Source organism: Dermacentor andersoni, chromosome 7 (assembly GCF_023375885.2).
Source record: "Dermacentor andersoni chromosome 7, qqDerAnde1_hic_scaffold, whole genome shotgun sequence".
NCBI lineage: Eukaryota > Metazoa > Arthropoda > Arachnida > Ixodida > Ixodidae > Dermacentor > Dermacentor andersoni.
In genome coordinates this window covers 98343558-98366848 of record NC_092820.1, presented here as the reverse complement: position 1 = coordinate 98366848, position 23291 = coordinate 98343558, and the positions used below count along the sequence as shown (strand labels likewise).

Below are 23291 nucleotides of genomic sequence, written 5' to 3'. Positions count from 1 at the left end.
CATTTTCTAGAATTAAACTGTGGATTGGATTAAACATGCCATTCCGCAGCCGAAAAGGCCGCCTGTTGGATCCAATCCAATCCACCAGACGCGCCATGCGAAGCCGTATGATCGCTCCAAACTTCTCAACTCCCGTCGCGTTCGGACGAAATGCTCGGTGGGCGGATGATTGACAGGAGCGTGTCGTCATTTTGACGTCACCAAAAACGGGGCGGCGCCCCGCGGCTGGCGACGTCGGCGCGGAGTAGGCCAGTCGCGCGCGCCGGTAACCGAACGAACGCGCCGAACAACCATCTCCGATCGCACCCCAGTTGTCGAATGTCCCAGACTAATCGTTCGGACCCGCGTACCTTCCACAAAGTTCTGCACCATTCGCGTAACGCGATGAAATCAGATAACACAACGTTCGGCGACAACAGACAGCCGGGTAGAAGCATCAATAACTTTCCAGAAACTTCGGATACATGCAGGCGCGTCCCGCGCTGTGCGATTACATTTGTTAGGTGGCGAAACGTGGTCGCCCGATAAAGATAAGTACACGTGTCAATACCCCCCTCTTAAAAAGCATCGACCCGATGCTGCAAACAAAGGAAAGTAATAAAAGAAAAGCACTCCTAGCAAAGAAAACAACAAAATAAGGAAGTTCGTCAGCGTCCGTAAAAGGGTTTAAGACGCATCACGTGGACCACTTCAGATCGTGCGCGGCGTCGCTGTGAATGCGAAATGCCGTCTGGCACGACCTCATAGTCCAGCGCGCCAATACGGCGGATGACCTTGTAAGGTCCGAAATATCTTCGCAGTAGTTTTTCACTGAGTCGTCGTCGGCGTATCGGGGTCCACACCCAAACACGGTCGCCGGGCTGGTACTCGACGAAGCGTCGTCGGAGGTTGTAGTGTCGGCTGTCGGTCCTCTGCTCGTTCTTGATCCGCAGGCGGGCGAGCTGTCGGGCTTCTTCGGCACGCTGGAGGTAGGTAGCGACGTCAAGGTTCTCCTCGTCAGTGACGTGCGGCAGCATGGCGTCGAGCGTCGTCGTCGGGTTCCTGCCGTAAACCAGCTTAAACGGCGTGATCTGTGTTGTTTCTTGCACCGCCGTGTTGTAAGCGAAGGTTACATACAGCAGGACCGCGTCCCACGTCTTGTGCTCGACGTCGACGTACATTGCTAGCATGTCGGCGAGGGTTTTGTTCAGGCGCTCCGTGAGACCATTCGTCTGCGGATGGTAGGCAGTTGTCCGCCTGTGGCTTGTCTGGCTGTACTGCAGAATGGCCTGGGTGAGCTCTGCTGTAAAAGCCGTTCCTCTGTCGGTGATGAGGGCTTCTGGAGCACCATGTCGCAGCAGGATGTTCTCGACGAAAAATTTCGCCACTTCGGCTGCGCTGCCTTTTGGTAGAGCTTTAGTTTCAGCAAAGCGGGTGAGATAGTCCGTCGCCACGACGATCCACTTATTCCGGGATGTTGACATCGGAAACGGCCCCAACAAATCCATCCCAATTTGCTGGAATGGTCGGCGAGGAGGTTCGATCGGCTGTAGTAATCCTGCTGGCCATGTCGGTGGTGTCTTGCGTCGTTGACAGTCTCGGCATGTCTTGACGTAACGGGCGACGTCGGCGGTCAGACGCGGCCAATAATACCTTTCCTGTATTCTCGACAGCGTCCGGGAGAACCCGAGGTGCCCAGCGGTTGGATCGTCGTGTAGGGCGTGCAGTATTTCTGGACGCAGCGCTGACGGTGCAACAAGAAGGTAGCTGGCGCGGACTGGTAAGAAGTTCTTCTTCACGAGCAGGTTGTTTTGTAGCGTGAACGAAGACAACCCGCGCTTAAATGCCCTAGGAACAACGTCGGTGTTCCCTTCCAAATACTCGACGAGGCCTTTTAGCTCCGGGTCTGCTCGTTGCTGTTTAGTTAAGTCTTCCGCGCTTATTGTCCCAAGGAAGGCGTCGTCGTCCTCGTCGTCGTCTTGCGGCGGGGATCCATGGGGGCGCGAGATAAGCAGTCGGCGTCGGAGTGTTTTCTTCCGGACTTGTATATTACCGTGACGTCATATTCTTGTAGTCTGAGGCTCCACCGCGCCAGCCGTCCTGAAGGGTCCTTTAAGTTAGCTAGCCAACACAACGCATGGTGGTCGCTGACGACTTTGAATGACCTGCCATAGAGGTAAGGGCGGAATTTAGCTGTAGCCCAAATGATGGCGAGGCATTCCTTTTCAGTCGTAGAATAATTGCTTTCCGCTTTTGACAGCGACCGGCTAGCATACGATATCACCCGTTCAAGTCCTTCTTTCCTCTGGACTAGGACGGCACCGAGGCCTAGGCTACTGGCGTCAGTGTGGATTTCGGTATCGGCGTCCTCGTCGAAGTGTGCAAGTACCGGCGGCGACTGCATGCGTCGTTTGAGTTCTTGAAATGCCTTGGCCTGCGGCGTTTCCTACTTGAACTCGACACATGTGTTAGCGGCTCTGGATGCGTGAAAAGTCCTTGACAAAGCGCCTATAGTAGGCACACATGCCAAGGAATCTGCGCACTGCCTTCTTGTCGGTTGGCTGCGGGAACTTTGCGATGGCAGCTGTCTTCTGTGGGTCGGAGCGTACTCTTGATTTGCTGATGACGTGGCCTAGGAACAAAAGCTCATCGTAAGCGAATCGGCACTTTTCCGGCTTCAGATTGAGCCCTGATGACTTGATGGCCTCTAGTACTGTCGCAAGCCGCCTCAGGTGATCGTCGAAATTTCCGGCGAAGACGACGACGTCGTCCAAGTAAACGAGACAGGTCTGCCACTTCAATCCTGCTAAAACCGTGTCCATCACGCGCTGGAACGTTGCAGGCCCCGAGCACAGTCCGAATGGCATAACCTTGAACTCGTAGAGGCCGTCTGGGGTGATGAAGGCCGTCTTTTCGCGATCTCTTTCATCGACTTCTATTTGCCAATAGCCAGACTTGAGGTCCATTGACGAGAAGTATTTAGCGTTGCAGAGCCGATCCAGTGCGTCGTCTATCCGTGGGAGGGGGTATACGTCCTTCTTCGTGATCTTGTTCAGACGACGATAATCGACGCAGAAACGCAGGGTTCCGTCCTTTTTTTTCACCAAGGCTACAGGAGATGCCCACGGGCTTTTGGACGGCTGGATGATGTCGTCGCGCAGCATTTCGTCGACTTGGTTCCTTACAGCTTCACGTTCTCGCGTCGAAACTCGGTATGGGCTCTGGCGGAGAGGTCGAGCGCCCTCTTCGGTTATTATGCGATGCTTTGCGACTGGTGTTCGTCGAATCCTTGATGACGTCGAAAAACACTCTTTGTATCGTCGAAGTAGACTTCTGAGCTGTTGTTGCTTAATCGTGGGGAGACTTGGATTTATGTCGAAGTCTGGCTCGGGAACTACGGTCGTCGGGGGTAGATGCGGCAGAATCAGAGAGGACAAACGCATTGCTGTTTTCCAGAATTTCCTCGATGTATGCGACCGTCGTGCCCTTGTTGATGTGCTTGAACTCCTGGCTGAAGTTTGACAGCAACACTTTCGTGTTTCCTCCGTGCAGTCGAGCGATCCCTCTTGCGACGCAAATTTCACGGTCTAGCAGTAGACGTTGGTCGCCTTCGATGACGCCTTCTACGTCAGCAGGTGTTTCGGTGCCGACCGAAATAAAAATGCTGGAGCGAGGCGGGACGCTCACTTGATGTTCGAGCACACTCAAGGCGTGTTGACTACGAGGGCTCTCCGGCGGTATCGCATGATCTTCCGACAGCGTTATTGACTTCGACTTCAGGTCGATGACTGCGCCGTGTTGGTTGAGGAAGTCCATGCCGAGAATGACGTCTCATGAGCACTGTTGGAGGATAACGAAGATGACAGGGTAAGTCCGGTCGTGAATGGTAATTCTTGCCGTGTACATTCCTGTCAGCGTAATCAGGTGTCCTCCAGCGGTCCGAAGTTGAAGGTCTTCCCATGCAGTCTTAACCTTCTTCAACTGGACGGCGATGTGTCCACTCATGACTGAGTAATCGGCGCTTGTGTCGAGTAAGGCGGTGACTGCGTGGCCGTCTAGAAGCACGTCGAGGTCGGTGGTTCTTTGTCTTGCGTTGCAGTTGGGTCTTGGCGTCGGATCACGGCTGCGTCGTGTTGAACTGAAGCTGGTACGTCGCGTCGTCAAGTCGTCTTTCGTCGGTGTAGTCTTGGCTTCCTGACTTCCTCGGGACGGCGGCGTGTCGTTATTATGTCGTCGAGATGGTTTCTTCGGCGTCTTCGTCGGCGGCGGAGGAAAGGAAGTATCGACAATTTCAAAGGGGCAGAGAACGCAACACCTACACCGACACGTTTCCCAATCTTCTTTTCAATTTGCGAGTGATCTTGAGCAGGTAGGGCAAAACGATTACATTGTTTTTTTAACAGCGGAGCTATTTAAGCCTTACCAGCTAACTCAGCCCAGCTGTGCGCCACCTCACGTTGCCTAGCAATCACCTGCGAGGGCACCCAGCCACGTAACCTCCTCAAAACCCACGCGCGTAGAGCGGAGTCGTGACGTCACGTGCCAGTAAAATGTCGGGCCGGCACGGCGGCACACCTCTCGCCTCCTCTATTATGTGCGTACGTGCTACTCTTATGGGAACACAGAAGAAAGTCCGGACGCCCGAAGAAGAAGCGGCTTACCAGGAAGAGCGCCTACTGCCAAGCGAGAAGCGATGCTGCACCGCCGAGCTGATCCGAAACACCGCACTGAAGCTGCGGCTGAGAAGAGGCCACGCCGAGCAGAGGATCCCGAGTTTGAGTCCACACCTCTCGCCTTCTCTTTTATGTGCGTACGTGCTGATCCCATGGGCACACCGAAGAAAGTCCGGATGCCCGAAGAAGAAGTGGCTTACCAGGAAGAGCGCCTACTGCCAAGCGAGAAGCGAAGCTTCGCCGCCGAGCTGATCCGAAACACCGCGCTGAAGCTGCGGCTGAGAAGAGGCCACGCCGAGTAGAGGATCCCGAGTTTGAGTGCACTCCTCTCGCCTCCTCTATTATGTGCGTACGTGCTGCTCCCATGGGAACACCGAAGAAAGTCCGAATGCCTGAAGAAGAAGCGGCTTACCTGGAAGAGCGCCTACTGCCAAGTAGAAGCGAAGCTTCACCGCCGAGCTCATCCGAAACACCGCGCTGAAGCGGCGGCTGAAAAGAGGCCACACCGAGTACAGGATCCCGAGTTTGAGTCCACACCTCTCGCCTCCTCTATTATGTGCGTACGTGCGGCTTCCATGGGAACACCGAAGAAAGTCCGGATGCCCGAAGAAGAAGCGGCTCACCTGGAAGAGCGCCTACTCCCAAGCGAGAAGCGAAGCTTCACCGCCGAGCTGATCCGAAACACCGCACTGATGCTGCGGCTGAGAAGAGGCCACGCCGAGTGGAGGATGCCGAGTTTCAGTTCAGGGAACACGAGACTCGGCGCCCGAACTCTCGACGTTACTGAGAAAGCAATCCCGGCCTTCGACTGCTCGAAAGCTTCCAGCGACAAGCCCGCCGAGACACGGGGGGTGCGAACGGCCGATTCCAGCACGAATTTCTGGGCATAGATTTTGGGCACAGTTGTCGCGCCTGTGACCTACAAGGAAGCTCAGCGCGCGGGTCAGCGGGACTACGATCGACGAAGGAGAGCCGATCCTGCCCATCGCGCCGAGGCCGCCACCGACAAAAGCCGTCGCCGAGCCTTCGATCCTGAGTTTCAGACCAGAGACAACGAGTGCTGTCGGTTAAAACACGTTGGCGGGCTAGTTGGTTAGAATCTATGGTAGTGTGTATAAGCGCGACCTGACGAGGACGAAGAAGGAAACAGATACACAGACACAGCGCTTCAAGAGGGAAACAGATACACAGACACAGCACTTTGTCTGTGTATCTGTTTTCTTCTTCGTCCTCGTCCAGTCACGCTTATACACACTACCATGGAGCGCTGTCGACTAAATACTCGACGGTGCCCGGAATAAGTTCCGGGTCAGCGTGTCACCCAGAACCTCCAACGCCAAGCCTGCAAATCCATGGGAGGTGCAAACAGCCGCTCCCACAGTGAGTTCCTCGGCATAGAGTTCGGGCACAGCTACCGAGCTAAGACCGGCTCTGGTTCGACGTGAATCTCTCCACGGTAAGCTCGGTGTGGAACTTTGAACAGAAGAGCTCTGCCTTGCAAGTGCTTCGCGAAGCGCTTCCCGACGTCACCGACCACGACGACGACCGCGACGACGGTCGGATGTAGAGGCCGAGGACCCGATCGACGATGATGATGACTGCTACTGAAGCAAGGTACATAATAATTTGATATGCCCGTACTGTGGCTTGTATGCGTGTACCTTGCTGGGGCTTGTGCGGCTTACCGGCCTGGCCGTGTATGACCCCGCAACATGTTGGAAAAACTTAACAAATTTTGGCGAAGCTCAGTATGAGCATAGTGAAGCCGTGCGTAACCTCGTAAGACTTAGCAAAACCTAGCAACGGTTGGTATAAGCCTAGCCAAGCCGTGCATACCATCCCAAAACTTATCAAAACCTAGCAACATATTAGCGTGAACTTAGTCAAGCCATGCATAACCTCGAAAATTTAGCGAAACCTAGAAATATTTAGCAACAGCCGGAACTTGCTCCGCTATGACCCAGCCTTGCACCACTAGCGCAAACTGCCTACGTTTTTTTTTCTTGCGTCCCTAACTCAGTGGCATTGCGAATTTCGATCTTACTTTCCTTTAGACTGCTGCCTGCCACAGCGGACCATGTATGCAGCGGGCGGCCGATGACTAACTGACGTGAGATTTGGTGCTGAAAATTTCTGTCAATAACGTCACGGCAGTAATTAAAAAGAGCGTTTGGGAAGTGCAAATTGATAATGCATCACTTGGCCACCTTTGAATGAGGTGATGAATATGCAAGGATGTTTTTTGGTTCAGGGCTTGTAGTACCAACACGCCTTTTTACTAGCCAATATGGGGGTGAGATCCAAAATTCTGATATTCCCGTTAACGGGCGCTTCACTCGTTGCATCAAGTGATCTGATGCGTTTATTAAAAAACCGAGCAATCAGCGGACGACGCAGTGCCAGGAAAACATTTGGCAGAGTCTAACAAAACGAAGTAGTCGCCAAAATGCCAGTAAATTCTTGCTCTTCTTAGTTCTTTTAGTCGAGAGTCGTTTGCATATGCAGGAACATATGCAAACGCACGTCTTTTGTATAGATTTTGAATCACGCCAAGAGGCCAATGTCGAGGAAAGAAAAAAAGGTGATAAGTTCTAACAATTTCCCGGACGCAAGACCTATTTCATTCCGGAAATTCACTACACCATGAGCGTCATCAGCGTATTCCAAACATAAGAGAAGATCAGTTCGGAGATCGGAGAAAATGAAGTGAAGCTGCCGCTGGCACTGGCGTTTAAAAATTGTATGACTTTATAGAACTGTTGAGCAGAAAAGGGTAATCAATTATTAGCAGTTTTCATTTTGTCTGCAGGAAGGATGCTAATGATTTTTGCCGGCAACCGCTTTTGGAAATGATAACCCGGAATGGGTAGTCATCCTTATGCATATTCGTCGTAAGGAACGTTTTAAACTAAGGTTTTTGCTTTCGTCCAAATGCCGACGGAGCGAATCTAATCCAAGGATTTCACACAACATGCGCGCTTCCTTTTTTACTTTGACTTGACACACATCGTCCCGCTAAAGGAATGAAGTGTTTGTACTGCCTTAGTATTCTAACCATCCCTCGGGAGAACAGTGAAGCGACCCTCTTCATCGGGTTTTACCCTCTTCAACGACGAGTTTTATCCTGGGGTAGGACACTGAGGTATTCACCCAGTTTAATTGAGTCTATTCGCAGAAAGCATGTGCTCGTGCAGGGTTTTCGTGAGGTGGTTCACTAAACTCATCATTATTGGAGGGTCTAGCACGAGCGGTTTAGGTATGTCGCAGTGGTGGGTCACATCTGCCGGAGCATTCCCGTCGCATTGTTATTACATGATGAAAGCTTCGCTAGCAGCTTTGGAGCATAAGGTACATCTACTCTTTTTGTACTATTATATATAAAGGATATATGTAATTATGGCGTAGACCAACAAGCAAGCAGAAGTGATCGCTGCCGAAGAATTCTCAACACATCCTATAAATATGGGCTGCAGATCCGCTAATGTTGACGTGTATTACGCAACACGTCAAAAGAACATTTGGCGCTTTGTAGAAAAAGAATACGTGGCCTGTGGGTCACTGTAACGTAAAACTATGGCAGTGTGTTTCTATTTCATTTCAGTCATTATCCCTCCGTGATTGGTCCGAAATTTTCGGGCTATGCTCACATCGCCTGTCTGTCACGGGACTTCACAAAAAGTGCAAAATTTCCCCATCTGATATGATGTGGACCCAGTGAATACGCATGATAAGGCGAAACAATTTTAAACGGAACTTATGTTCGATTCGTCGGCTTTCTTTCCATTAGCCGTTCGATTTGGTTCAAATATTTCTCGCGTGGCGCCCGATTCGCCGGTATGTCAAGTGCAGGCAAAACAAACCACAAACTGACTGCTTCAAGGTGAGGTCAACGCAAAAAAGAGGCATTACTATGCCCTGCAAAACTTATTTGGTTTTTGCAATAGGCGGAGGCTGCCATTTTCCGAAAGACATACAAGACGGCTAGAAGCCGATCACTCCGTCCATGGCTACTTGCAGCTGCCGGCGAGCGTGGGTTTGTTTGCGTAATATAATAAATCTTCCGTGTCAGTACAGCATTGCCGAGCCCTTTCGGCACCTTTACTACATCGCTATGCCGTCTTTTCTTCGCCGAGAATTCCCCTTACCGGCATTTTCACTACTCCGTAGTGCGTCACCATAATTTGGACCAGCCTTGGCTAGCTTACGAAGGGGATGCCAACTGACCAAATACAGCAGCACCACTCTCCTCATCCAGTTGCCTTCTTTCACTACTCTTAGCTAAGCCCAGCCCGATACCTTCTCCACTTGTTTGTGGCCCTCTCTTTTTGTCATCCAAATTAGCATTGGACTCTATGTTCAGGTGGCCAATGCTATTCGCTTAGGAAACAAACAAAGAATGCCTCCTGTACACGAGGACGTCGTTTGACTGGCCTCTACAAATAACGTCTTCGAATCACCGCTGGATTCTTGCGTTGACTATTACGTAGTTTTTACAATAAGTAAAATTAGGTAATGTTTTCCGTCATATGTCCGCTGCGTTCGCGGGTACAGCCACTCTTATTCAATAAGGCTTGTAACATGAAATAACCATGCACCGCTTCCGTAGTGTCGCCTAGACCCTGCGGTGCGCTTAAACTATAGCGGCTGTGCTTCTGCACGTCCTGCGTAAGTTCTTTCTCTTCCCATATTTGCATGGTATTATTTTTAAGCAATAGCAGAAACGTAGTGTACCGTACTCTGGAACTTAAGTTTATCCAGTTTCCTTGCAACCGCTGTCGTGTCTATAGTAGTAGCGTTTCCTTGCCTTCTCACGTCACATTTTCCTCCTCCCACCCCTTGTATGCAAATTTCCTCTTGGCCCTTCCTTTCTGTAGTTCTATCTACGTCCCATCTGCACTGGCACGTTAATAGATAGCTAAGCGCTGCATATTCTGCAACGCTTTTCAGGGGGCTCCCTAATAATTACAGCTGTCAACAGGCTAATGAGACTACACCCAAGGAGCTCCTCAGGGCAGTGTGCACATTCGACGCGGTGGGTCCAAACGAGTTTCGCGCGTTTCTTTCTTTCTTGTCTGCCTCACTACTCTCATGTATTCACATGCTCTGAACTATTCCACGACGCGGTGTGTCAGACATCAGCAGCAGCAGTACCGAGAAAGTCGAAGGAAGAGACAAAGAAAGCTACGCTTTAAAAACTTCGCCTTATGACACACAATTCGGTCATGGAGCAGCATTTCAATGACATCCTAATGCAAGATTTCCTTATGAGTGGGTATTGTACTTGCGAATTGCAACAAAATTTTTAAACCCACCGGTAATACGCATCGAGATCATAATCACAGCACAGTGGTGTGCCTTATTGTAAAATACGATTTCTTCTGTCATGTTGTATGGACCACCTGAAAAACAAGTTATAATAGTTATTGCTTTTTGGATTGCATATATGATAACTTCTTCAGATGCTTTGCATTAGAAATCACAACACGCATTTGTCGTTCCAGATTTCATCCTTGATTACTGCAGCGCGTTGCGAAAGTAAATCGTCTAGCTTGGACAACCAATGTATGCGTAGTTGAAACATCACAGGACAGCAGTATTCTTTAGGGCTCATAACAACGCGGTAATAGTTACCTTTAACGTGCGGCTCTTCGTGATAAGCAATACCGGCAGACATTTCCTAGGAGCCAAATCACGAAAGCTAAGCAAATGATATTAAGTTTCGAGGGTGAGGGAAGACAGAACAAAAAACATCGTCATATCAGCTGGACAGGAAGAGCAGCATGGGTTGGGGCTTCAGATATAATAAATAACGCAATGGAACAGCATCTGTAGGAGATTCTCTGAAGTTATGGCAGCTGTACATTGTCGGAATAGATTTGCATGCATTGGGGCTTATAGTTTCACCAGTAATTATTGATCAGGAAGGGTACATGCATTTCCTCTCTTTAACTTAAGTGTCCGATTCCTTGATGTCACGAACAGCATGTGCGTATGAGTGGGAGCTAACATAGCAAGCTTAAAAGACAGGACAAAGTAAATGCAACCAATGGACATAACAAGTACTGTTGAGGGGTGGGATATAGTATAAGTGTGTAAAATTTGCCAGTGAAGCTGACAGTACAAACGTCTTCATCTGTCATAAAGAGGTCTTCGAGACAACGGTAAAAATAAGCGCTAGGTGGGCTAAGGAGGACGAAGGTAAAGTACAACGCCCGGGCAATTTGCAATTACGGTGCGGAGACGTTTAACTGTGGAGCATATGCTTTGTGAAACAAGTGAAGGCTAGGAACGTTGGGAACGCTGATTATGTTTCAGCAAAACGCCATGCATATAAATGAAAACTTAACGCACGGAGAAATATTGTCATCTTGCTGAGACCTTGAATAAACACAGTCGCAATAAACTTTACCGAAGAATACGATATTCCCTAATCATAAATTTAGCGCAGCTCTATACCTGCTTTCATTTCGCGATATATTGGCCGCCGTGGACAGTATGGCTCATATGGCACGTTGCAAACGGGGCGAAGTGTGGCTCGAGTCCCTCACTAATCAGATGATAGCGAGAGGCTGCACGTGGGTGATGCGTGGCAGCCGCTGCAGACACGCGTAAACGACGTGCTACCGCGGAATCCGTAGCAGATGAACTTCCCAGACAACGCGCGCTATTCTGGCGCCATGTTGCAGCCATCTTTGCCGCATTAAGCTTTTCTTCACACGCTTTCACCATACCATCCTTCTCCTCTTTCTGCCTCATGGTTCCTCGGCGACCTGTTCCGAATTCTCTTTCCTCCTCGCGTCTTTCATGCCAAGATGCACTCCGCATTCTCTCTGTCATCATTCCCTGTGTTTATTCTTTTGGTTACCCTGACGCCTGCGCTCCTCGCAAGAACGGTCGCCTACAGCCTCAGTTATACTACGACGTAACGAAGGGAGGGTGGAGGCATGTCGAGCTCTAAAACGTCAAGGTGGCGGACAACCGGCGGTAATAGTCCAACTAAACGATGCAACTGGCGTGCCTGGCGCCGTCGGGCTCGTTCTAACGTTACTACCAGGTGAACAGCTTCGTTCCTATTTACCGCCTGCCGTCCAGGCCACGGGCCACGGCAGCCGCGGCCAGGGGAGCGAGCGAAAGCTGGCCTCGGAAACTCTGCCGCTTCTGTGGCAGAGATAATTGGTGCCATCCAACAGGAGGGCGGGAAAGCAACTCCGCTTCCCTCGCACGGCCTCTTAGATCGGCGCGCGCCGCACGCGCCGATCCGGGAGGCTGTGCCCTTTCACCCCTCCTCTCAACTCCTCTCCCATTGCCCTCCCACCTAATTCCCTCACTTTTGACAGCCTTCGCGCGCACCCGCCAGCGCGGCGTGAGCATAGCCCGCTGCATGAAGTTTCATGTTTCGTTATCTGCTGTTAACGGGAAGCGTGCGCTGTTGTGCTTTGACCGGTGTAGGCAGTTGCGTCAGTTTCCTGGTCCCTATAATATCGGTCTGTTTGTGCTCCGCGATATTTCACCTGTTTCACGACTCGCACCGCTCGTGCATCATTCAGTGGTGCACGAATACCTCAAAAACAAGCCCTGCAAGGTTGTTCCGGGTGCCTAAAGACAACAGGTGAGCGCGCAGACCCAAGCACATAAGAAGACGCATGTACACGAACACTGCCCTGCGGATATGTGTGCTCCATGAGTCTCCCGACGTCGTAGCGCTTTAATGGTGCTACAGTTCTCTCATACCGGTAGAGAAGGGTGACAAATCGATATTCCTCCTCATTGTGACCTAGTCCATGACTTGTTTTTCTCTGCCAAGTCTCATTCTGCAACTTCAGTAACTTGCCCAGCTCTTCCTTCCGTCGTCAGTGCTTTTTCTTTGTGTCACGTTCTACAAACGTACTAACAGCTGAAAGATTACTGTTCGTGTTTGTGTTTGTGTATTATCTCAGTAATCGCCGATGGGAAAACCGTGCGAACAACCTTATTGTGTAGGCATGATACGCTTTTTTTTTCTTCTGGGAAGCATGAGCATTGCAAGTGTCCTATGTGCATATTTTTGCAGTTCCTGTTTATTACACAGAGGAGTGCCCAGTAGGTATGCCTTAGTGCCTTAAGTGACGTAATCTTACTGCTAAGCATTGCATTCGTGGAAAAAGAAAAGTTGTGTTTTTGGCTTATTTCACCTGGTCTTTGATTGAAGAATAGGCCTTTCTGCGAATATTTTGTATGTGCTGCCGCAAAAGCTGACTACCTTCTGCTCCCCCTTGCCAACGTTACTAAATTTGTGGCCAAGTGCAAAATAATGTGGCAATGTGTATTTTCGTTTTAGTGCAATGGCATTTTTGTTCTGCCATGTTTTTTCATGTTGTTCAGTAGTAATGAACATGTCACTCATTTTATATACATTAGTGCAGGTTTATAAGTAAGTTCCTGTGTTTTTTTCTTGGTATGGCTATCAATCAAACAATCTTGGCATTATATTGTATTTTTTAGGTATTGTGGAAGTCATTGTTCTTGCCATTAGCAGTGAATTTTTCCTTTCTTTAGTTACCATGATTATGTCATGCACGTCGCCCAGTTTTGTGCAATATTTCTCTGAGTCCATCAGAAGCTCTCAGTGCGTATGTCAGACGCTCTTCAACACTTTGGTCTTTAGGGCGTTATACAAAAGTCTGTTATATGTGTGTACATGAAGCGGCCTTCGCGTTTTCTTGAGGTTTATTCTTTTTCTGTTATTTAACTGTCTGTGAACTTTTGTGTTGTTTAGTAGTCATGTCGATGTCGTGCATTTTTCACTTTTGTTCATATTCTGAGTGTGTACCGTACCAAGTTGTGCAAAAATATTTATCTGAAACGGAAGTCAATAAAACGAGGCCAAAGATCTGTTGTGTTCGAAGTGCCATTTATATATCTTCCGGCATATGCTCGCATACTCAAAGTATGGACAAGACTGTACGCGTGTTAGCGCATCCAGTACCCATAACGCACCAGGCGCTAGTTCACAAATAATGCCTGGGGTAGCACGCGCGCACGATAAGAAAGAAATACGCGCCGCTGAAAGGCAAAGAGGAAGCAAAAGGGAAGTAGCGCAGGGGATGGGGAAGGGTGGATAGAGAGCGGAGCGTTTCGTCATAATGAAAAAACAAAAACAAAGCGCGAGGATGAGGAGGCGCCGCTGTGCTGCAGTTCCTGTTGGCACCACAACGTAAACAATCGTGTGCGCTGCCATTTTGCCAAAGTATCGCCCTCCATATAAGGCCGTAACTGAAGGGGACCTTGTCGCTGGTGTCGAAAGAGCGTCTGCTTAAAAAGAGCCAAAGGCAGCCATGGGGAGATTCATCCCTGAGGTGAAAACGCGTCCTCCGCTGCGCTTCTCTACGCATGCGTGGCAGGGTTGTATAACAACGCGCAACATTGGGGCAGTTATACCCAGTTGTAGTAGAGAGTGTTCAATTTTTGGTCAGTTCAACATCGCTGGCTTGACGTCGCCAGTTTTGGTCGACGTTCTGCGCTGCCGTAAAAACGCTGGAGGCGGGTGCTTAACAGCTGTCTTCGAAAAGTGTGATCCATCAAACTAACTCTTTATTCCGCGAACCTGTGCACACAAAATAGGTCACACTCAAAGCCCCACGACAGCAACAAGTACAGTCGGTTAACGTTGGAAATCTGATTCTGCGGATACACCGCGTCGGGTTTTATCCATGACTCGTCGAACGTCGCAGGGTTATCGCCGGTGCCCGCGTGCCTACCAGAAAGAACTACAGAATTCGCGTCACGTATGCAAACTGATTACACATGGTTTGGCAAGCATATACTGAGCAGACGGAATCAACGACAGCATTGGAATTGCAATTATACAGGCGCGTCTGGCGTTGAGTGATAATTTGAAGTTGTTAGTCGGTTAAATACAGTTCCCGAGAAAAGGATAAATAGCGCACGTGTCAATCAATATCTAGGCGTCCTATCGACTGAAACAAACAATCACGGCCATTCCTATTGAATCTGTACTCGAACTAAAATAAAAAACATAATTGGACTTTCTTCGCAGCTGACTCCAGCACAGCGTGGTCCAGGCGTGAATATGACAGGCGCGCTGTTTGTCAAGCAATCGGAAACGCTCGCGCTAATGAGAAAAGCGTGTCCTAGAAGTAGGGGCTCTACTGGGAGAAATATGATCAACGTTGACGTAACAAATGTATCGCTACAGACGCTTGAATAAAGTTCGAAAAAATTCCGACAATGCACCTGCGTTGACAGCCACTGTGGCGCTGTGGGTCAATAAATAAATAAATAAAAATAAATAAATAAATAAATAAATACTGGTCTTTCGGATGTGAACATTGAGAATATATTGGCGTCGAAGCGCAGAGGTGTGCGTGCGAATTAGGTATACGACTGTAGGTGTACTAAACATAGAGCAGCGGCAACCATACACCGTAGTCGCTGATGCAAAGCTTTCAGAGAGAAGTGAATAGCGGCAACAAAACTTATCGGCGCTGCCAACATGTAAATCTTACGGGCCACGCAAACACGAGCCAAACAGGGTCTCTGCGCCACCTAGGGTAGCAACATCTGCCGTCGAGACTAGCCTTAGGCTGGAATTGAGTTCGCTTGTTTTCCGCGGGCGTACCAGCTTCTTTGTGCCACTCGACCCTTTTATACTGCCCCGTTATCACGCAATGCTTGCGGCCCAGCGGGAGGCCGCGGTGTGAGGTAAGCGACACGCGTAACTTGTATTAGCAACATTTGTTGCAATGATATTGTTGTCTGGAATGAAGCGCGTCGCTACAGCTGTCGATGAGCGCGTTGCATTAGAAAGAAAAAAGTAGAGAAGCCACGCGTCCAGCAATACGATTCACACACCAACGAAAACAAAAAAGTTTATTTGCAACCTGGCCATACTCTAGACGGCTGCTAACGTATAGGAAGTGTCATGGAAAGGTCGTTTGGCAAGGGCCCGTGTAGTAAGTAAACTTTTACTGTATACCGTGCGGAAGTAGCTGAAATACGACCTTATTCTAAGACACATGCCACCCTCTATTTCCTGACCTACATGATTACGGCGACAGCATTTGAAGAAAATGGCATTGTCCTCTTATGCATAGTCCGCAGATTTTGAAACGCGATCCTCTTTCTGCATGGCCGCCAGTAGAATTAATGCTAGCGGTGGCTGCTAGAGACAAAAGGCTGATGCATTATGGTGTACAATGAAAAGTAGGGCCATTGTGACAACTTGCGGATGCATTTAGCTAGGCAGTGATTACGCAGGGCTTACCCTTAAGCCATAAAGCGCCGGCCGTCCTGCGGTTGAGTAATGTAATTGCTCAGCACTCTACACTTTAACATAAATTTCGTGAAATCAGATAAAATCGTGGGTGGGGAAGAGATGCGCCTGGGTCCTGTAACGCCATAATTGTAAAGCGAGCCTATAAAAGCTCCCGTCCCATCCCCTTTTGCCCGATGCAACTTCGCTAAGAAATCCGATGGTTGGTGCACTGCCTAACACCGCTTGATTTGTTATATCTGCGTAGAGTAGGGCAACAAGAGCGATCGATGTCCCTACGGCAAGATGTGACTACAAGAGAATGCGGCACCTCTTCAACAAGGCGAAGGAGTAAGTTACAATAAAAAAATAAATCATTGCCGGTGGAAGATGAGAACGAAAGACTGCATAGCCAGCTTTGTGCCAACAATTATCAGCAAAGTATTGAACTTTTTGTTATACCTTTGCGAGAAACAGATATGCGATTCTTGTTTTGTTTGTCAAATATGCCCATGAATGTAACGTTCCGTCTGTAAAATATTAAATAAATAGATAAATAAATGAATGCAGCGTCAGGTGTTTAGTCTAGAAAAATATATGATACCGTACTTTACACCCTTTTCGTAGTACAGATGATGGTAGAACATGGAATCTGGGCTCATGGATGTTATGACGTCCACTGTACACAAAGTATTTCCACCTTGCCTAGTCATGTACGTCCATATGGGATGATGAGTATTTAAAAACTGAAAGCAAAACAAAGTTGTACTTAGCAGCATTATAATACTCGAATGGTTGCTTCACAGGCCACACTTTTGCTCTTTAACCCTGATAACTTACACAGGGCCCATTGTGCCGAGCCAAGGCATTGCTCTATGGCTCCTTTGTCGATGGTCCTCACTAAAATGCAAAATGGTGACACCTCCGCTAGCAGAATATGGAAGCTCTCGTTCCACGAAACAGTAGTGACCTCGCAGGTATAATTCACAATAAGAGCATGAAATGAAAGTAGTTGTCTGTTCTCTCTGCTTAAAGTTACACTTAGTATGTCGCGTGTTCTTTTTTTAACTGGACGTGTTGTACAGAATCATACCAACAGACAATTACGAGTGCGAAGTCGTAGAGGAAATTTTCATGCTTACTGAAATATAAATAAGGTAATAGAAAAGTGAAGTTGACGAAAAGATAAATTTGCGCTACTTCGGACCAAATAACACCTTTCCCATATGGATTCGGTGCTTTACCAGTTGGCCTACTACAGCTGCTATTCCACAGCCCACTTTCCTCCATCTTTGTAGTTCTGCACAAAATTAGCCTGAAAAGTTAGTCAACGCCACTCAAGGCCAATTCTGCGTATGTGGAACGCCATGTTAACCGCAGACGTGATGTAGAACGTGCGCATAGGAATAGACAACCCTTACCCTGTAGCGTGCTTTTGTCGATCACCGAACCGAGCGCACTCAAAATAGGCTGATTTGGCACTTTCTCAGAGAGAGCAGGCACATGGTCAACTACCGAAAATTTGCCACACACTAGTGGCGTGGTTCTGTGCTGCTCGGCTGCGAGAGGAAATACATGATCTGAGGTTATGACAATGCAATTACTGTAACGAAGCCAAAATTCTAAACAATTTTCACTTATAATCGGCAAAATAGGCTAGCATTATGTCTGTTCTCTACACTAATACTCACAGCAATATAGTATTCTAGGTTACGTGCATAAGCTACAGAAACATTCAGCGTTTGCTCGCATACCACACTCATTAGGCTTTCAACGCTGTACGCAAATTATTGAGTGATGTGCCAGAAAAGCTGTCATAATCCAAATGACGAAAAAAAGTGTAGGACCAAGTAAAATGAATTGTATGAATGGTAAAAGGGCAAGAACCAACGGCCCCCGGGTAGCAGGTGGGTGCACTGTGCTTGATGAGGTGATGATGCTTGGACCGAAATTTCCACTTTTAACCCCGATGTGAAGAAAGCAGTGACGTCAAAATCACCGCAGCTTACTTGAGAGTGTCCACATTAGATTCTATAGAAGCCGAGCTAGGTAGCATGACGTCACGGATCGAAGTGAACAGGCTTAGTGCTATCAAGGAGGCGTTGCAAAAGCCCTGGAATAAAACTGAGGTGACCTTCAGCATAGGGGTAGTCGAAGGCGCTGAAGCAGCAAAACAAGTAGTTCCCACCGGCACTCATTCACTGTGAAGAACTTGTACTCTTGTGAGTGTGTTCTCGAAGCAAAGAAATGGCAGCGAACAAGAAAGTGTTCGCTGCATTTACATAGCTTTATAAAAACGTTTTTTTTTGTACATTCACAGGTAAGAATTCTCAAAAGGTTAACGTTGGTTCTTTTTCCAAGGTGATCGTTTGATCGTTGAACGAAGTGGCTCTTGAAGCATCTCACAAGGCATCAAAAACCACTCGTAGCTTTGTAGTGGTGGAGGACTCTTCGATAACCGAGCGATGCGGCATGTAGTATGTATTAACGTTCGTTGTGTGAAATGGCAGGAGAGACTCTTTATGGCAATCATTTAGGTATTTCTAGACTGCCACATTGTAGTCATGTAGATGATCCTCATGTTCGGTGACCAGCGCAATAGACACTGCCGTCTTTTATTGCGACAGATCAGTTATCCTGCATTTGAAAGTCAAGTGTTTTCAACGCATGACACATTAATATGAATGACCATTGGATTCGAGGCTGTTGTTGAAACTTTTCGGAACCTTCATCGTCTGACGTAAGCAATCAGTCTGTAATACCGGTATTGTCATGTGGCCAAAACTATTGCAATGATATCGATAGGTCGTTTGGCATGCACCAGGTTTTCCTAAGCAGAGAACCATTTGTCAGACAGCGCCGGCTTAGGCATTTCTCTTGAGTGACAGGCTCTTGCAAGATCTAGCCGAGTGCAGAACTCGTAGCGACAAGCTCTTTGTTGTTTTCATCCGAAATTATAATTTTTCTCAAAATTTTTCGCTTTCCATAAGCGGAAAATTTTCCCTGGGCCTATAAGGTGCCGCTGGATACGTGATCACGTCGACATGGGGTGGCGCCAATTCTGAATGTTTCTGATGAAGCTTCTGTCGCGTGGAATTTCCACGCCATCCTCACCACATGCGCACGAAGTCTCTATAGCCTGCATTATGTCCGCCGTTCGATCAAGCTCCCTCTGCAGTTCTGTTACGACCAGTTTTCATCGCACAGTGTGAAATACATGACTGTTGAGGTCAACTTCTACCACTTCGAGGATTGTATTTTCACTAACTTCATTGCAAAGTAACACTGAGAGTTGCTGCCTACTATTCCTGGCACGTAACATTAGCGAATGGCATCGTTAATCCAAGCTCAAAACATCTGAGCGAGAATGGCACTAACAGCCTTACAAAGCCTTTTGCTGACCTGTTGTACAGCATGGATGGAATTATGACTAATTGGCTGGTTCAGTAGAGGCCCATTGCACGGCAATTCGCCAGCTTTAGAACACATGGATGAAGAGTGTGAGTTTTTACAATGAGAAGAACTCAAGTTGTGATGGGCGATGGCAGACCCTGCGCAGATATCCATTGATGGTACACCGGAAGCTACTGTCACTTTCCGCCATTTTCCACCATTTCCCCGGAGCATCTATTGATAACGTACATTCCGAAGAGATGGGCTCCTTTTCACAAAACGCGCACATGACAGCTGCACTATTTAGTACAGCGGCAGTGGATGTCGCTAACCTTCAGTGCCTTGGTCGAGGCTCTCATTCACATGCTTTAGACGACGCTTGGTCACAGGAAGATTGTTTTTTTGACCAAATCTGTATTTCAAGGTGGTTGAATAAACTTTTGAGATTTTTGCTTGACTTGAACACTTCTTCTTTGTTGTTGGGGTTCCTGACGGAGGCTTCAGCGTCGATGATTTTTTCTACAAAGGTGGCTGCGAGTAATACCGAACGAGTTACCTACTGCATTTGGCAGTGGAAGTGCCGGCGCTTCCGGCGAAAACGAGCACACATAGATCAATGCATTACCTCTCTCGCACCACATACTTCCACCGATTTTATCGCATTACAAGAGACCGAAGAACCGGCTAAGCAGTCGGGATACGCGGCATAGACTGCAGTTTTCGGTGACAAACGCAGGCCCCAAGTAATCACACTGGTTAAGTGAAACATCCCGGTTATACATCATCACTCAGGCATTGATACAGCAGCCCACATTCTAATGGAGACCATCCCGTCGGCAAAGCGCACGAAACAGCCTCTTCATCATCAATGTGTACAGCAGCCCCAAACAACAACATAGGTTTCTGCGACTTTTCATCAAAGCGGATCAAGTAGCCAGGGAAGCCCCCCTGCTCATCGTAGGGGACCTAAACGCCCCTGCGGTGGCATGGGGATACCAATAGACCGCCGAAAAGGAAGACAACTATGGCTTGACGGACCGACGGACTTGTCGCGCTCATATGAGAAACAACGTTAGCAAGGACACTGCTCCGCACCTGACATTCGCAAAAGGAATTCCACAGGCAGACTGGATCAATACAAAAGACAACTTCGGCATTGATCACTATTTATTCCAAACAACAGTTCGAGCGGGCCCGCGAAAGCACAAGAGCTGTCAACTCCGCATAACGAACTGGGACGCTTTCCGGCAGGCCAGAGCCCTCCCCTCTTTTTCCGGTACCCAACCTCTTTCGAAGATTGGGTAGCATCCTTGCTGCAAGACGCGAGCGAAGCCACTAAATTGGTGCCTGAGGAAGCCAATCTGCACGAGGCAGATAGCAGGTTACTGCATATGTGGGAAGGCGTCGCCAGTCCACAACGCAGATACAAACACAACAAGCTCAACCGATCGCTCAGAAAACGTATTAGCGCTCTCACTCTTCACATCGAAGAATATGCACAACAACTTAATCGTCAAAATTGGCATAGCACATGCGATAGCATGGAGCAGCAACCAAACCTGCCGAAAACTTGGCATATACTCCGTTGCCTCCTCGATCCGGCCAACAGAAAGAACGCACAAGAGCACAACTTGCAAACAATTATTCACACCCATCCGGGAACGGACGCACAAGTTCTTCAAGAGCTGATAGACACATGCATGTAACCTCAGCCTACTACACCCGCTCCAACATACTCGTTGGAGCATATTATATATATATATATATATATATATATATATATATATATATATATATATATATATAATAGTCTTTATTGATAGTCCGTGCAATTTTGGGGGGATGATTATGTTGGAGACTTTTGCGCAATGCTTGTATTTGCCTGTTATCCTGTGTACATGCTTTATTCTACGAATATTAGTTTGATGGCAAGCAGCCAGACATAACGGTACACTCTGTGGGCTGAATAACGGAACTGAAACGCAATACCACATTGTCAGCTCTCCATTGTTTATCAGAAGTTGTCAACGCAGTTAAGCATGAATTTATAGTTCATTTATGTTTTCTAATTATTGAGCCGTCTTCGCCTTACTATAGGAGCCTGACTTGACAGCACAATTTAAAGAATGATGAGTAAGGGATCGCTGCTTTTTATATTGCGAAGCGTGTCCCAAGAATAAATGGACATAATGCAGAACAGAAAGTGAGGTCTAATGCAGAATAGAATCGGCCACGTAGAAAAGAATTTTGAGATGGAAAATAATGTTCACGCATTCAATTACACAACCTATTTCCACAAACATCCATTTTACCTCCTGCCAAGAGTATTGCATTTGAAATATTCCGGCACAAATCTAGGGGACCAGTGCACTTGACCGCGCTCGTTAAGTACGCATTAACCAAACCAATCGCAGCGTAACCCGGCAGTAAAAATTGAATCCTAAAATTACGCAGTCTGAACATATATGTTCAAAAGTTACAGTAACTTTAGAATACAGATTTGGGGGGTGAAACTAATGCGAGAAGCCTATACCTCTACATGGGCGATCTAAATGGAAAGTTCGAAAATTAATTACAGTAAATTTTTCATGTGATTCAAGCCATGCCTTTTGAAGTAAAATAACATCTGGAATCAGTTTGTGGTCTAGATAAAGAACGCCAACGTCACCCTAGGATATAGATTGTCAATTCAATTTAAGAACTTTCATTGATGCTATGCGATTCCAGAATGGATCACTCCACAGGATTAGGTAACACATACTTCTCGTGGCGATCACTGACTCTATTTTTGGGTCGGCCTCGATGTACTAGAATCAGAGGGAGAAAGTAGGGAACTCTTATGTCTATTGCTGATGGTCCCGAGCCTCATGTGTCCTAATGACTCGCTTGGTCCCGCACTTACTGATATCAGGGAACACACGGAGATATCAAGCTGAACATGTGTTTTACTGTCAAAGTTTGATTCGTTTGAACGTTGCGCAGGAATACTAGTTGAAGTGCGCGCTGGTGTTGTAGAAAGCAATTTGAGGAGGCTGTTCAATTTAGCAGCTAGCGTCTCACTTATGCCTTGGCAAAGTTGTTAAAAATCGCTGCATAACTATTGGGATTGCCTTAAAAGCAGGCTGGTGAGCAAAGAGTTGGCAACTATGACCTCAATTCTTGGAACAATACAGGAGAGATGCTTGTAGAATTAATGGAAAGGAATAAGCTCCGACTAATGAACATCTTCTTCAAGAAGCGCGGCTATAGAAAGTCGACCTGGACATGCTCTAATGGAGAAGCAAGGAAGGAAATAGATTTCATACTTTCTGCCGATGCCAGCATAGTGCATGAGGTAGACGATAAAGTGCAGCGATTCTAAATAAGTGAGGTCCAGGATTTACTTCAGCATTGCACGTAGTCGTGACGATGAAGAAAGCAGCAAATCTCTGAATGACGAAACTAGCGTTTTATTGCGCAAACCCGTAATCTAAAAAATAGGGTACACTCAAAGAGCAATGATCACGACAAACACATTCGGCGATCGTTGGAAATCTGATCAGTGGGTCAACAGCGTTGGCTTTTATACATGAGTCATCGAAGGTTCCAAAGAAACCGCTGGTGCCCCTGTGTCTTCCAGAAAGTACTACACAATTCACGTCACGCTTACATACAAATCAGATTACACAAGGTTCGGTCACAGCAGACCGCGCATAGAGCCATTGATAATATTGCATAAACTTGCGATACATGAAGCACATCCTGCGCTGAGCAATAACGTTTGTTACACGGTAAATCGCGGTCACCCGATGAAAGATAAACAAGTACATGCATCATTATTAAGAGATAAAGAGTAAAATTGGTCAAGAACAAACAGGTCAACGTAGGCGCAGTAAGAGTTAAAGCACACCTGTTCAGGCTGGTGCTTCCATACAAATGCTCAGCCTTAACACAGAGGGATGAACATGACATAGAGGTAATGAACCAACGGTAACTAGACTGGCGTAAGAAGCAAC

The 23291-nt window shown here is 47.7% G+C and overlaps 1 long non-coding RNA gene across 1 annotated transcript in view; it reads right to left on the bottom strand.

The window, feature by feature from the left end:
- Nucleotides 1-23291, bottom strand: part of LOC126534055 (uncharacterized) — a 33994-nt gene that overhangs the window by 4679 nt on the left and 6024 nt on the right. The window contains exons 2-4 of the long non-coding RNA XR_011895750.1: nt 16513-16649; nt 16366-16433; nt 9965-10051 (exon numbers count right to left, since the gene is read on the bottom strand). This is a non-coding gene — a long non-coding RNA (uncharacterized lncRNA). The remainder of the gene's footprint in view (nt 1-9964; nt 10052-16365; nt 16434-16512; nt 16650-23291) is intronic.